Source organism: Mauremys mutica, chromosome 1 (assembly GCF_020497125.1).
Source record: "Mauremys mutica isolate MM-2020 ecotype Southern chromosome 1, ASM2049712v1, whole genome shotgun sequence".
NCBI classification, from domain to species: domain Eukaryota; kingdom Metazoa; phylum Chordata; order Testudines; family Geoemydidae; genus Mauremys; species Mauremys mutica.
The window spans coordinates 28,079,821-28,096,999 of NC_059072.1; the positions used below are offsets into that span (position 1 = coordinate 28,079,821).

The 17,179-nt window shown below is 42.4% G+C and overlaps 1 protein-coding gene across 1 annotated transcript in view; it reads right to left on the bottom strand.

The window, feature by feature from the left end:
* ATXN7L1 (ataxin 7 like 1) overlaps positions 1-9,214 on the bottom strand; it is a 162,006-nt gene extending 152,792 nt beyond the window's left edge. The window contains exon 1 of the mRNA XM_044984633.1: positions 9,085-9,214. The gene's annotated coding sequence lies outside the window, so the exon portion shown is untranslated. The remainder of the gene's footprint in view (positions 1-9,084) is intronic.
* Between the last annotated feature and the right edge of the window lie 7,965 nt (positions 9,215-17,179).

A 17,179-nucleotide genomic window follows, 5' to 3' on the forward strand; every position in this document is an offset into this window, starting at 1 on the left:
TTTGCAGCACAAGGTTGGTTGTGTCACAAGGGTAATCCTGAAGGAGGAGGCAGACAGACCAAAAAGCAACCACCTAGGGCATTAGCCTACATGGAAGAGTTTTGGGGGCAGGGGATTGCAACTGTGCTGGCAACACCGAAATGCAACCTGCAAATCCAAAATTCAGAGATTCTCAAACTTCTTTATGCTGTGGACCACACCTTAATAAAGAGTATGTACCACCTCTCTCACTTCTTCCATTAGCAATTACAACGTTCCTGTGGCAACTACAGCAATTACTTATATGGATAAGTAATACTAAGAAAGGTTTTTTTTAACCCTCTCATGGAAGTTTGCAGCTCAAAATAAGCATCTGCACCACGTGACCTGCTAGCTTTCTGGATAGCACCACCAACATGCTCCACAGGCCAGTTTGATACCAGTACCCTAGTTAAACAAAACTAGGTTAAGTTTCAATTCCAATGCATGTAAAATACAAAGAAAAAGCAAACAGTATGAATGTTGAAAAGGCAGCTAGATCTTAAACTAGTGAAACTGAGGGAATGTTAAAAGTAGTTGTAACATAGGAAAATAAATTTATTCATTTATTTATATGGGTCCAGATTGTCCCCTCCATAGTCACAACTAGAAATGACTGAGATCCAGCACAAGAGGGAAGCAGCAGGAATGTGTTTTATTCCCCCCTCCCCTCTTTGTCTCTGGAGCCCCACAGAAACCCCCCTGGGAACTGGCGATGTTTTAGGGAGAACGCCTGGGCACAAGAAGTTGGAGCTGGGGATTAGCTGTTCTGTGACATGGCCTATAGTGAACCCTGCAGATTATTCATGCTCGAGTTAATGCTACTTACAGCAGCGGAGTAATGCCTTCTATGTCCCCTTCGTGAGCAGCCATAGGGTGCTTAGTCACCCTTCTGGAGCCAAGATACTGGGGTTTGGTGAAAAGGGAAGGCTAGCAAAACCACCCAGGCAAAACAGACACACACGTAATAGCAAGAACAAGGAGGCGGCTAACTTCTCCCTCTAGAAAGGACAGTTTCCTGATAACTCAGTAAGGCATTCCATGTTCAGTTCCTAATGGTAATTACCGGTCAGTTTCCTGGAAGAGGGTGACTTGGCCCCTGGTTTTTAAAAGATTCATAGACTAGTTTGAGAAACTACAACGAACTTCAGTGCTGTATGACAAACGATGTTCACGGAAAGACTTAGCAACAGTCAGCACTGGAAGTTTTATTCCGTAGTTACAACATTTGACAAATCACTTCCCTATATCCGTACCTCAGGGCTTGTCTTCATGTGCAGCGCTGCAGCTGCACTGCTGTAGTGCTTTAGTGAAGACGCTACTATGCTGATGGGAGAGCATCTCCCATCGGCGTAGTTAATCCATTTCCCTGAGAGGCAGTAGCCGTGTCGGCGGGAGAAGGTCTCCTCCAACATAGCACTGTCCACATGGGGGATTAGTTCAGCATAACTATGTCACTCAGGGGTGTGGATCTTTCACATCCCTGAGCAACGTAGTTATACCAATATAGATCTGTAGTGTAGACCTGGCCTCAGTTTCCTCAGCGGTAGAACAGGGAGAATGACACTGATCCACTTGTAAATCTTATCAAGAAAGCCCATTATATAATGACAATGGATAGGTAATTAGCAAGCCTGTTCTACCGTTAAGGTATCCTTCCAGACCTTACCCTCTCTGTGTGTTTCATCCACCTATTGCATCCTCACAGATTATGAGCTCTCTAGGGCACAGTCTTCTTTTAATCATTTGTAAAGAGCTTAGCACAATAGGTTCCTGATCCTTCATTGGAGACCTCTTTGTACTAGTCTGCATACAGCAAGAATGGTTACTTACCCAAAAGTAACCGTGATTCTTTGAGATGTAGTCAGCCTGGATTCCACTGCAGATGCGCACAAGCCAGATGTGCTCAAGAGAAGTTGTTTCGACAAGCAGCGTCTATCAGGGATGCTCACACGCCATTGTGCCTCCTTGAATTCCCATAAAAGGACATAAAGGGTGGGGCAGCCACAGTCCTCTCAAGTCAAAGCTCATGTTCCTGAGGACTCTATGAAGTGTGGAACGAGGGGAGGTCATGGGATCTGCACTAACAACAACATCTCGACGAACCTAGGCCAAGTAAATGTTCATTATTCGAATGTGTGTCAGTCTGAATCCCCCTGTAGATGACTGGCAAGCATCTTCCTTGGATGGTGGGAGTGAGGAGTTTCAGCTGTGAGAGTCAGTCAAACAGAAACTGAAGCACTGCTCTCCTGAACTTGGCATCTGACGTGGCAACAAAAGTTAGTGGCTCCACGTAGCTGACTTGCAGAACTCAGAGAGTAGTACTTTTCTGAAACAGGTGGACGATGCCGCCTATGCCCTGGTCAAGTGTGTGTTGACATACAGAGAGAGAGAGAGGGGGGGGGGGGGATCACCAGCTGATGACTAGGAGGCAGAAATACACTGCATGATCAGCTTTGAGATTCTATACAAAGAGATAGCTTGGCCTTTCAATGCGCTGGATATAACCATAAAGAGGCAGGGAGAGAGCATGAAAGACTTGGTCCCAAGATAAAAGAGCAAAGCAGAGCAGAGATTTGGAGATGTCCAAAGTATACAGCTTCTTCTCTCCTGCACTGAATGCGGCTTCAGGCAGATGAATGGTGGATTGGTTCAGTTGGAATTCTGAGACCATCTTAGGGAGGACTCCAAGATATGGTTGCCCCAAGGAAGGATGTGGAAGGTGGTCTGACCATAAAAGCTTGGAGCTTGCTGACTTTCCATGTTGAAGTAATGGACATGAGAAAGACTGCCTGGATGGTACGGTGGTGTAATGAGTAAGGCTAAGATTTTGTCACAGATATTTTTAGTAAAAGTCACAGACAGGTCACGGGCAAAAAAGAAAAAATTCACAGAAGCCGTGACCTGTCTGTGACTTTTATTAAAAATATCTGGGACAAAATGGGGATCTGCGGGTCCCCACATGGCCTGAAGCAGGGCAGCTGCGCAGGGGCTAGGAGCCACCTGCAGCAGCTGGGGGCTGCAAGATACCCCTGCTGCCTGCAGCTCCAGGGGTCTCCCCACTGCCGATGGGAGCTGTGAGGGGCCCACGGTGGCCGGAAGCTCGAGGGTTCCCCCGCAGCAGATGGGAGCTGTGAGATGCCCCCACTACCAGTGGGGGCTGGAAGCTGTGGGGTACCCCTGCCACCCACAACTCCAGGGGCCCACAGCAGCCGTGAGCTGCATGGGTTCCCCTGCTGCCCACAGCAGCTTGGAGCTCAGGGGGCTGCCAGGGGCAATGGGGGTACCCGCAGCTTCCTGCCCCTAGGAGCGGCGGAGAATCCTGCAGCTCCCAACCCCCACGGGCTGAAGTCACGGAGGTCGCTGGAAGTCACTACTTCCGTGACTTCCATGACCTCTGTGACTAAATCATAGCCTTAGCAATGAGCACTATGATAGTGGTGGTGGAGGAGGGAGGGAGGAAGGAAGGATTCCATTGGAGAAGGAAGTTGCCTGGCACACAGTCTGGGCTCATGCCTCCTCTGGAGCACAGTCCGCCATTGACAGAATATTGGGTCTAGGATGGATTCCTGCAGAGACCACACATGGTTGGTTACCACATTTCTTCCCAAGGAGTTCACCATGTCATTGCTGACCCCAGGAAAATGTAGCACCAGTTGTGTCACTCAAAGCTGACGACTCACTCAAAGTCCCAGAACTTGATGTCTTCCTGGCAAAGAGGGGACGATCGAGCACCTCCTTGATTGTTTATTTGGTGCATCACTGACATGTTGTCTGTTAGGATTTTCACTGTGAAGTTCTGCAGAATGGGCAGGAATGCTATGCACACTAGTCCAATGGCCCTGAGCTCCAGGACAGTCATGTCTAGTGCCAAGTTGTCCTGAGACCACGTGTTTTACATCCGAAGGTGGTTCAGGTGAGCACCCCAGCAATAATCATCATTGTTGGGAAAGAGACAGATACAGTCATCCCTTTCTTCTGACTGAAGAGACTGGAACCTGTCCTCTGGCAGGTTAGGATTAAAGCTCCTAAGAACTCTGTAATCTGAGACAGTGTGAAAGATGATTTCTTGTGGCTCACAAGGAGTCCTGTTGACAGTACAGAGAAAAGATGCAATTCAAGGCTGTCTTGGTCTCTTGCTGGAACCTGCAAGTTCAGCCAGTCATCCAAGTACAAGCAGCCATGGATTCTCTATTTCCTTAAATGCACCACTACTACCACCATCAGGCATTTGGTGAACACAGTCTGTGCTGAGGAGTGTCTGCAGGGCAAAAACCTGTACTGATAATGATTGGGTCCCACTCTGAATCTTGGATACTTCCTGCGAGCAAAGTGAAAAGCTAGGTGGAAGGATGCATTCTGAAAGTCACAAACCAGTCTTGAGCTTGGAAGGATGGGATGATGGAGGCAATCCTGCACCTGAGACAGTTTTTGTATTTCTTTAATCTCCTCAGGTGTAGGATAGGATAGGATAGGATAAGATGAAGACCCCTTTTTTCTTCTTTGGAATGAAGAAATACCAAAAATAGAAGTCTCTTTCCTTGTATTCCTGAGAAGCTTCCTCTATAGCTCCAAAATGAAGTAGCAAGGCCCATTCTGACTGTAACAGTCTTGAAGGGTCCCTGAAGAGAGATGGGGAAAGGAAGGGGGGTAAAGAGTCAAATTGTATGAGGTAGCCAGGGGATTATCTCTAACACCCATCTATCTGATGTCAGAACAGATAATGCCCAGTGGAATGAGACAAAGCAGCTTCTGAAGTTTGTGTTCTCTAGGCTGAGTCCAATAAGGCTCCTGACTGCCTCATCAAACCCGCTGACATGTAAAAGAAGAAGTACGCTTTGCCAAGGAAGAAGAAGGTTGGGACCTCCTGTGGCATCTCAAGTGCCTTTTGGAGTGATATTCAGTTTAATCTGGGGTGGTAAAATGGTGTGCACTATCTCAGCTGTGGCCGAGGATGGTATAGCTTGCAGTACGGAGAAGGGTGTAAACTTCCAGAGAATGCAGGATAGCTTTGGTGTTCTTTAGCAAGTGCAGAGCACTGTCTGTCCTCTTGTTCAGCAGCTCTGAGCACTTCAAGTGCAAATCCTCACCTGTGACCTGTGCCTCAGGATGTCCAATGCTTGAAGCCACAATGCTCTGCACACAGTCACCGTGATGGCCACAGACCTGGCTGCAGTGTCTGCGGTATCCACTGCCACTTGCAAAGCCATCTTGGCCAACAGTCAACCTTCTTTCATTATATCTTTAAGCTCTTCTCTGTTGTCATGACAGAGCTTTGTGAGGAAAGGTGTCACCCTGTTCCAGGCTAGAAAGTCATTTGGACAGTAGGGCCTACCTAGTAGTGAGTGTGGAAGTACTCAAACCCTGAAAGGGGTACCTATACCTCTTCTTGACTCATGTAGCCATGATGTCATGATATCTGGCATCTGCCACAGGACTTCAGCTGTGTGTAACAGGCCCTCATTAATGGGGAGGGCAATCCAGTCAGGATGTCTGACTGCTTGTGAGATTTCTCTGAGATGACCGAAGTCCACACAAGGAGCTCCTGGAATTCCTTAAAGGGGAGGGATAGCTCAGTGGTTTGAGCATTGGCCTGCTAAACCCAGGGTTGTGAGTTCAATCCTTGAGGGGGCCACTTAGGGATCTGGGGCAAAAATTGGTCCTGCTAGTGAAGGCAGGGGGCTGGACTCGATGACCTTTCAAGGTCCCTTCCAGTTCTAGGAGATTGGTATATCCAGTATTGAAGATACTGCTTCATCTGGCAATGATGAGGAGAAATATTTTGTTAGAGAGATGAGGTGCTGGCGCCATCAGCCCAGGATCTGGCTTCTCTTAATATTCTGGCATCAGTGATCTGGCCATTGGGGAGGGACACTTGTTTCTTTCTCTCTCAGTGGTGGAGACAGGGTCCTTGGTGCTTGTAAAGACAGACCCCAGTACCCCCAATAAAGCCATGGTATCATACTTATATGAGTACAGATGACTAACAGATTGTTGGCTGGACCAATGCCAGACTTGACAGGCCAGTGTTGGCTGGAACCTATAGGAGTGACTACAGACCTCAGAGGGGCAGGTTCACTAGTCAATGATGGGGAGACTGTATGCCCCAGTGACAGTGAGGAGGAACAGACCTCTCCCCATCCAGAGGGGATGCCCATGTATAAGGTGCTTTTGGTCCTGTAACTCTCAGCCAACCAACACCACCCAGCACCCACACACCAAACCCAACAACCACAATTAGACCAAAATGTTGCAGCCCACAGGAGACTAAACTACTGTATGCCACAGACAGAGAACAGGAGGAACTGAGATGCACCTATGACCAAGGCCCCTGCAATGGCAGGGAACTGATTAAGTGAGATATACCCAGATAATCCTAGCATGTGACCCAGGCTGCAGAGGAAGGAGAAAAAATCCCATCACCAACAATCTGACTTGGGGGAAAATGAGTCCTTGCAGAAAAGAATAAGCATAATAAGCATCTGCTTGGAATATGTGATTCCCTCATGCAAAAGAGACACCTACTGTGTCTGTCTTTCAAGGGTATTATTTCATTGCAGGACGGACAGGGCTGGAAGCCTGCAGGTTTTGAATTTGCCATTTGAGAATCCCTGTACATGGAATGAGGGGTGAAGTTCATGGTCAATTCATGGAAGTCACAACAGAAGACCAGAAGTGGTTCTGAAAATTTGCAGAAGATTTCAAAGATCTTTAGCCTGAGCTAAGAACCTGCAGGTCAGACATTCACTGCAGCCCATCTCGCTGTCCTGGGGGGTAACAGAACCAAGGGAGGGTTGTGGCCACCCACCGTTTATAAATTCATATAAGAGCATGAGGCGGTACGAGACATGCGCGACTCCAGACATTTCTAATCAAAATCTAGTCTTGTGTGCATGATGTGCACATAAATCTACAGTGGGATCCCTGGACAAAGAAGAAACTATAACTACAAAACAGTGATATATTTTTCCCTAAGAGACAATTCAGGATTTTAATTTTTTTTAAATTGTAATTAAAAGGAGCAAAGTTTCATTTTTAAACAGGTATCAAAAACAGAAGAAATTCGATTCTACAGGAAATGTGAGCCTTTTTCACATTAAATCAATTCATGCAAATGATCTTTGGAATGTTTCTAAATACTGTAATTAAGATGTGCAAGTCTGTTGACAAAGTTTGGAAAGGCCAAAGCAGGCTATATGAGAAGCAATGGAAGAGGCTGAGAAGGGAGGGAGAGAATCAGACTGACCTGAGAAACTCATTTGACTGGCTGAAGGGGTGTGGATAGGTAGTACAAACCTTTGTCAGTGTTTTCTCTTATGCCATAGTAGCCCTAGGTTTTAAGAATTAAGCACATACTAACAATGCAGGTGTAGTATTACTGCGTCCCAAAACCATCAAGGATTTTCTACACGGACCTTCTTGGAACAGGAAGCTCTGTTAACACATGCATTATGAGAAATCCATTTATGGAAAAACATTCTAAAATGAGATAAAGGTACATTCACTTTTCTCTTATGAATACTGTATCAAAAAACATAGTACATAACCATCACCTACTGTACAGACTATTGGTGCTCCTCCTTTCATCAAGTTTCCCATTTCCTAAAACTGCAGCTGTTAGGTAGGTTAAATATCTGAAAGGCTGATATTTCCAAACTTTACTGATGTTTTCCAGCTCAACCCCTGTTTTCCACTAGATAACCCTGCAGAAGTCTCTGCTGGGATAATGGAGTGGTGAGCATTTAGTTAACTGGCTGGCATAAGGCAACTTTCTGTTTTGGTAAATCCACAATTTACGTATTGCAGTGATTATATTCCAGTAGAAATATTGCAAGTATGTCACGTCTCCTACTCTCATTTCTCAAATTTATACAAATTGATTAAAATGTTACACTTATGTTGACTCTTAAGTCAACCAACCTTCATAGAATCACAGAATATCAGGGTTGGAAGGGTCCTCAGGGGGTCATCTAGTCCAACCCCCTGCTCAAAGGGGGACCAATCCCCAACTAAATCATCCCAGCCAGGGCTTTGTCAAGCCTGACTTTATAAACCTAAGGAGAGAACCTGAGCGCAGAAAATGTGCCACTACTTCTTATGCTATGTACAGAGTTCCAAGTGGATAACTGACTTTTAAGCAATCAGACAAGACATGGACAGCATTCACAAACTAGCTTGGGAAGCTACACTAATGTTTCAGAGAAGAATAATGGTCTTTGGGTTAAGGCAATGGAATAGTATTCAAGATCTGAGTTCCGTTGCTGGTTCTGTCACAGAATTTTTGAGTGACCTGGAGGAAATCTTTCTGTGCTCCTATACCCCATCTCTAAAATGGAGATAACACTTTCTTTTGTATGCCTTACCTATTTAGATGGTAGCTTTTTTACTATTCTCTTACCATGTATCTAGCTGTACAATACCTAGCACAATGGGGCCTTCATCTAGCTGGGACCTCTAAGACTTACTATAATGTAAATACATAATTTACAGCAGTTCTTATATGTTGAAAAAGATTACTATGATGCTATCACAAAGATCTGATAAAGAAATCCTTCCTAACTGTCCCCACATTAACAACTTCTAGTCTAGGAGGCAGACACAGTTGAGAAGAAAGGTTATCTTCAGCTGAGCATAGGCTCCTCCTTAAAGAAAGGTAATCTTCTATAAATATGTAACAGAATTCTCAATCCCACAACAACATAATAAAAGATGAACAACCTCTTCTTTCTCTTGGATGTCAAGTTTAATAAAACACAACATTTTCATGGATTTCTATCCTGATGTCTTTAGGATGTTCTCTATCAAGATGACGACTAAACTAGGTTCTGAAATGACTTATTTTCAAAGGAGAATGTTCCTGGGACAATAGCTAATGCCTGCAATCTCCCAATTCTTCTCGCAAAGAAAATTACTACTAAAAGACACCTTCTAGAAAAAGAAATATCCTCACCTTACATCTGTGAGTTTGGAAAAAGCTAAGCATGCTCATGCTCTCCTATATAGAAAGTCTGTAAACCCATGAGTGTTCCCACTTCAGTAAGTGTTATTATGGATTCCTTTACTTACTGCTGTCAGAATATCCAATACTGCTGAAGAAGCCAGTATTTCCTTATATTCCACCACTCGGCCATCAGGCAATTCATAGAAAATTCAATTTAGTTTGTCCTCTTCTTTTATCGTTAGATATGGACTAAATCTGAAAGAAGAGAAAATGATTCCGCTACTGCTGCCTAATCAGGAAAATCTCTTTTCTCCCCCAAGCCAGTACAGGATGACAACATCCTCAGTCTTTCCCACCTTATCTACCTCATTCCAAATTCTGCCAGAGTAGGAGAAATTGGGGAGAGGGAAAATATAAAGAGATCTTCATCCAGCATTGGTTCAAAATAACAATCCCCACAAAATCCCCAAGGAATATAGAGGGATCTTTTTCCAAAGAAAGCTGACCATTTGAAAATGTTGTTGGCATGAAAAAAAGATAACATTTTTTATTAAAAAAGACTGCTGGTAAACACTGTGGAAAGAAAGCAAAGAGTTTTTTATCTCTATATTCATTTATTTTACCACGGTATTCAAGCAGCAAAGCAGCTCTTTATACAAAATATCTAATTCCTCCCCTTCTCAGGTGTGCTGGACATTTTTCTGATTAAGTTACTCTCTCCATAAGAGAAATAACTTAGTGAGTCTTATTTAAAATGTGATTATCAAACATGCAAAAATCAGGATAAAATATCTAGTAAAACTATGAGTTTTATAATGGGATATAAAACTTTTTACCTCTAGGTAGGCACTTTAAACCCAATGACTAACAACTGTTATCATGCAATAGATGTTTGGTGGCCTATATGAAATGATTTAATTGTGTAAGTCAAGTTCCCACGGGACAAGTTTCCACATCCTAAAAAGACACCACCACAACTGACTCTAACACACTATTATTGATAGCCTTATATATGAACTGAGCAGACTGGAAACTGAGCTATTCACACACCCAGAGGTGAGTCCTCCAGGTTAGAGCTGAGGTACATTGAAAGAGAGTATGTGTTAATTTGTATACTGTACATTACCTGTTCCACTGAGAACTTCAGTCTCTGGGGCTGTCAGCCTTTCAAAAGCATAAAATCACATACACATAAGTTAAAAAGCAACCATAACCTTGGCTAAAAGAGCAATTCGTATCTCAAAGCAACTTGAGATGCTTTCTGGAACTGTATTAGTCCTGACATTTGTAACACGTATTTCATACACCAGCCAAGCGGTAGACTAAGGGAAACACATGAATGTGTTAAAAGACCCATCTCCAAATTCAATGTCAAACTCGTTCAGTATTGACCTCCTGTCTTTCCCCACCCCAAGACTTTCCATAGGTGAGGGTGGTACTCTTCCCTTGCTCCATTGCTTTGGAACTCTTCCCCTTCCACCCCCCCGAGACAAAGTGTCTTCAGATCTTGCTTCAAAATCTTCCTCCTCTCTAAGATGTGACCATGATTAACCCTTATGTGCCCATTCATTCTTTATGAATAGCTACACATTATATAAAAGTGTTTATACTACTATTTATCTAAAGTACAATGTCTTGTATGCTAGTTCATCCCCTCCCACTCATCCCACTCGCATCTCTGGGCTGTTTTTCATGTTGCCCCCTAAATACGGAGCACACTTCAGAAGTGACTTCCTGATACCAAGTGCTTAGCTACCGCTTATCCTTTCAGTCTCTCCTAAAATATCACTTTCAGCTGGCCTTCCAACAATAGCTCTCCTCTCCCTCTCTCTTCCCTGCAATGAAATATAATTTTACAACATACTTTAAAAAAATCCTGAAACTACAAGAAGCACAGACACACACAACACCACAACTTCTTTACAACCATTCCCACCCTTTCCTTCCTTCATACATTGTTAAACTAAGGTCCCACTGCTGCAATATACGGCACATGGACAAACCACACAAGTGCCTGTTTGTGTTCAATAAATTACAGGATTGGGACCTTTGCATTACAACTCTTTGGAATAGGCATGTTCTTGTATTAGTCCACCAAATACTACGCCAACCTATTTTTGGTGCACAAAACACAATGTGCACCATAGTTTTTACAAACACACGAAGGCATCTCTAGAGGAATTTACATGCCACGTTAGGTAAGTACTGTTCCATTTTACTTCTCATTATTAAAAAACAGATACTTCATATAAAAGTGATATATACACAAATTTATTGAATGTAATAAAGTTATCATTGAAATACCTAGATCTCATATGGATACTCACCAATATCACTTATATTTTACAAGCACACCACAATGTTGCTTTTCAGCAGAATAAAGAACCCTGACACTGGAAAGAGTAGCTATTGCACTTTGAAAATTCTTATCCAGTCATCTAGTCCCTGTTTCCCCCAGCAAAGGACAGTTCATATAGTACATCCTTTAGTGCTTTGTTTAGTCTAATGTTAGGGCGGTTTAAGTGACACACTTTCCACTACTTCCATAAGGAGCTCTATCACCACTTACACAGTCCGAGATCTGTATCAGGATGTTCCCCCAATTTCCCTCCACCATACATAGCCTAAATATTTATTACTTAAATTAGCCATTATTCTTAATTACATAGTGCATTACTGTCAGTAATTCTGCTCCCTCCTGGATGTTTACACCTTCCAAATATATGCAAATTTATGCCCCCTAGCCCAATTAATAGTTTAACCAAGCTATGGTAAGTAGTTTCCAATAAATCAATCCCTCCAGTCCCTTGGGGTCACTTTAATCTCTCTTCAAATTTACACCAATTAGTTAAATCCATTTGGTACAAAGATGTCCAGAACAGTTGGATATTGCCAACGTGATTTTATAAAAACACATACAAATAAAGCCCTTCTACACTTTAGTGTATGCGTCCCCTGCAGTCTCCATGTCTTGCCTGTATTCTTAGATCCTGATTCTATAAAGACTTATGAATGTGCTTAACTTAATGCTAAACACTGAACTCTGTGTTCACGTGTCTGCATTTTGGGTGTTAGATTTCAAGTACTTCATGGTCTCCCTTAGTGTTTATACGGCACTTAGCACAATGCTGTCCCAAGCCTGAGTAAGTTTATGAGTGTCACTGCAATACAAACAACAAATGTGAGAAGCTGTCAGGTTTTAAAGAATCCTGTGGCACCTTATAGACTAACAGACGTTTTGCAGCATGAGCTTTCGTGGGTGAATGCCCACTTCGTCGGATGCAAGAGTGGAAATTTCCAGGGGCAGGTAAATATAAGCAAGCAAGAAGCAAGCTAGAGATAACGAGGTTAGATCAATCAGGGAGGATGAGGCCCTGTTCTAGCAGTTGAGGTGTGAAAACCAAGGGAGGAGAAACTGGTTCTGTAGTTGGCAAGCCATTCACAGTCTTTGTTTAATCCTAAACTGATGGTGTCAAATTTGCAAATGAACTGAAGCTCAGCAGTTTCTCTTAGAAGTCTGGTCCTAAAGTTTTTTTGCTGTAGGATGGCCACCTTAAGATCTGCTATTGTGTGGCCAGGGAGGTTGAAGTGTTCTCCTACAGGTTTTTGTATATTGCCATATACAAAACTACAGTACCCGCACGAGGAAATAAGGAGACAGATCAACAGAGCCAGACGTGTACCCAGAAGCCTCCTACTGCAAGACAAACCCAAGAAAGAAACCAACAGGACTCCACTGGCCATCACATACAGTCCCCAGCTCAAACCCCTCCAGCGCATCATCAGGGATCTACAACCCATCCTGGAGAATGATCCCACACTTTCACAGGCCTTGGGTGGCAGGCCAGTCCTCGCCCACAGACAACCTGCCAACCTGAAGCATATTCTCACCAGTAACTGCACACCGCACCATAGTAACTCTAGCGCAGGAACCAATCCATGCAACAAACCTCGATGCCAACTCTGCCCACATATCTACACCAGCGACACTATCACAGGACCTAACCAGATCAGCCACACCATCACCGGTTCATTCACCTACACGTCCACCAATGTAATATATGCCATCATATGCCAGCAATGCCCCTCTATTTGTACATCGGCCAAACTGGACAGTCTCTAAGGAAAAGGATAAATGGACACAAATCAGATATCAGGAATGGCAATATACAAAAACCTGTAGGAGAACACTTCAACCTCCCTGGCCACACAATAGCAGATCTTAAGGTGGCCATCCTGCAGCAAAAAAAACTTCAGGACCAGACTTCAAAGAGAAACTGCTGAGCTCCAGTTCATCTGCAAATTTGACACCATCAGCTCAGGACTAAACAAAGACTGTGAATGGCTTGCCAATTACAGAACCAGTTTCTCCTCCCTTGGTTTTCACACTTCAACTGCTAGAACAGGGCCTCATCCTCCCTGATTGATCTAACCTCGTTATCTCTAGCTTGCTTCTTGCTTGCATATATAAACCTGCCCCTGGAAATTTCCACCACTTGCATCCGAAGAAGTGGGTATTCACCCACGAAAGCTCATGCTGCAAAACGTCTGTTAGTCTATAAGGTGCCACAGGATTCTTTGCTGCTTTTCCTTATGTTTGTTTTAAACCTGCTGCCTATTAATTTCACTGGGTGACCCCTGGTTCTTGTGTTATGTGAAGGGATAACTAACACTTTCTTATTCACTTTCTCCATACCATTCATGATTTTACAGACCTCTATCATATCTCCCCTTAGTTGCCACTTTTGTAAACTGAACAATCCCCATATTTTTACTCTCTCCTTGTATGGAAGCTATTCCATACTCCTAATCATTTTGGATGCCCTTCTCTGTACCTTCCCCAATTCTAATATATATTTTTGAGATGGGGTGACCAGAACTGTATCACGGGCTTAAATAGCAGTCTTCTTCCTCTCTGCTCTGGACAGGAGATTTGGTAGTTATGGTAGCTGAAAATTTGAACAATCCATTTAATTTTCCAAGCCTTCTAGATGGAATGTCTTTAAGCAAGGAAGTCTCTGAAAACCAGTGGATTTGCCTCAATCAGTGCTAACAGATTAAACCAACTTTGTTAGCAATGGCCAGAGGAGGAGGAAGGTGCCTAAGCCCCAGATTTCATAGTGAACAATGTGTTTGCTTTGTAAGTCCACAACAGTAACCTTTATTCTAGTAAGGTCTATTAGGGTGTTCAATATGAAGACTAAATGTGGGACTCAAGTGGCCACACTTTGAAACTGGGCTCACAGTTTTGGACTTCAAGGAAATCAAACTTTCTTTGTAGTTAACTTAACTGAACTCATTTCCCCGAACGAAAATAGAATTTTTTTCCTGGAGGGAAAATTATAAAAAAATTATGTCTTTAACAACTAGTATTACTTAATAAAAGACCACAAACACTAAAAAGTCATTACTCATAGGTGTATAGTTATTGCACAGCATTACTACAGGGCAAAGTTAAGGTTATTTGGATGCCTTAACTGTGAATTTCCATACCTAAACATGTTTGAATTTCCTTAAGTTTAACCTTATCCCTAATTTCCTTCATATGCAATTATAAATTCCTCTTATGTTTTTAAACCTTCAGATACCACTGTGCTCTCTTAACCCTAACTCCATTTTAACTTAATTTTATGTCTGGGGATAACAGAGTGAAACAAACGTTTAGTTGTAAAATAAGAACCGAAACTTGCTAATTTCAATTGCAATTGCTTACTAATTTTTTAAGTGGGAGAAATTTGGGGTTATTTTCCATATTTTTTCATTGGACAATATTATTGTGATTTCCAAAGCTAATTAGTGATTTAGCCACACAATTCACAGTAATTTCAGTGGAGTTGCATGTGGCTAAATCCTGTAGTTGGTTTTGAAATCTCGACCTACAAACATAGTTATATACATTGAGAAGGTTTAGTTTTTGGTTAGAAGTGTAATGTACAGCAAGGAGAATGCAATCATGTTCCATCAATCAAACTCCACTTTAATAATTTTTTTGATACCAATGGTGCAATTCAAAGTCAAAGTGACACATCAAATGGAAATGACTATCTTCCATATTCCCAACTAGTTCATACAGGTTTAATACAAGTAGGAAGTTCAACAGCGATAAAGTCACTCTACCATAAACTAAACTATAATGACACCTCCTCTTGCCAGAAAAAGAGGTTTACATTACTGGCAACTTTTTCATGTAAGAATTAATGCCCAATTGTTCATTATCAAAATACATCTGAATTCTTACTAAAATAATGCTCTCACTCGCTTGCTCTCACAGCTGGCTTGGAATCATTGTTTACATTCCAAGATAATTTACAAGCAATTTAAAACTGGATGTTTCAATAACCTTACAAGGACCTATTTTGGAAACAGAGCTTTACAAAATATCAAATGTATTGCAAAACTGCTGATGATGTTATGAATAAAGTCATATCTGCTAAAATTCTACCAGAGAGAAAGCTGTAGAAAAAGATTTCAAGCACCTTTCCTCCCCTACTATTGTAAGAAGTATTCTTCCAATTCTAACATTAAGTTTGATGTCACATGCTAGATCCAAATCACTCTACTTCACCATACTTACAGAATGAAAACATGGAGACGTAATCTAATAATCTGATGATTGGAGCAGTATGATTCCATCATGACAATTGTACAAAAGGGTACAGATCATCTCAGTGAGGTGCACCCATATAATTGTACGACTCTCAGTAGTTCAATTCCTGTTAATGTCACTAAGTCCCCAAACTTGAATTTGAAAATTTGTTCCCATTTTTAAATGAAAAAAAGCCTAAACTATTAAAAAAAAGAGAGAGAGAGTCGTTGGCAAAGGAGGCAAGTGATGTGGCTCATTATAGGCCTGATCCTGTATTGACTGGAATCAATAAAGAGTGCTGCCATCTATTTCAATAGGTACAGGAACAGGCCTTAATGGGAAGCAACGCACACATATGTAAGATTATCTTGTAAGACTGTTTTATAGGCTGTGAAAGGCTCCCCAATGAAGTGAAATGCTTTTAGGCTCTTGGAGAAGCAAAAATTGGATATTCAGAAAAAATAATGAAAATCAAATCAGATGTGCAGGTTGTCTATGGGTCAAAATCAACTTCACTGGTGGACCAGACAGAAGCAGAACTCTTATCTGCAAAGCAGACTGTGGAGGGAGAAATGAGAAACACCTCATGATCAGAAAGTAAAATAAAAGAAACATAGCAAAGCATTAAACAGATCCTGATAACCTGCAAACCTCTCTGGCATTCCTATTAGACATATTTGACTCACCTTCACATAAACTATGCAAATTATACAAGATGGCAAACTAATCAGCCAGGATAAGCTCCTAGACACAGTAGGGGGGAAAACTACAGATGAAATCTCTTCCACTTTTAAAAAGTAAATATTTCTAGCAGAGATCTTTCTCCTGTTTTATAGGACCTACTGTACCACTGTCAAACAGGAAACATCTATCCCCAAGAACTACTAAGGAACCAAGCTCTGAATTGGAGGACAGCCAGGTTGGAATGGAGAGTCCAACTGGAGTACTGAGACAGCGGATAGGAAATGGTTGGAAGTTCCAATGCTGGACGGGAAGCAAGACGACTCGGGTAAGGGTACTGGACTTGTCTTGGTCAAGTCAGTGCAAATAAAATGATTCTGGCTTTGCCTTGTTTGAACTTGTTCAGTGTTCTCAGAATCAGAAGATATGCATAGAGAAGGCCCCTTGTCCAAGGAATAAGAAAGGAATAACCCAAGGAGTGATGACCTGTGTCACTCAAGCAGAATTTCTTGCAATTTCTGTTAGCTGTGGTTGCAAAGATGTCCACCTCCAGAAATCCTCACATCAGAAAAATCTGTTTGAGGATCCAAGAGTCCAGTTCTCACTCGTAATCTTGAGAGAAATATCTCAAGGGAAAGATAATTATTCCTTGCCAATGAAGGTAAGTGGGTACTATTGCCAGGACTGGAGAAAACCCTTGAAGCAGATAAGAGGCTGAAGGAGAGTACTCAATACTAGAAGCGATTTTGGCCAACTGTGAAACAAAAAAGCTTCTTGTGAGATGGATGAGCGGCAACATGACAGTATGCATCCTAAAAGTCAAGAGCTGCAAACCAATCCCTGGAATCTAATGCTGGAATTGTAGCTGCTAGAGTTAACATCCTGAATTTCTGTGATTTCATGAAGGTGTTTCCAAGTCTCAGATTTAATATTGGTCTCCAACCCCCATTCTT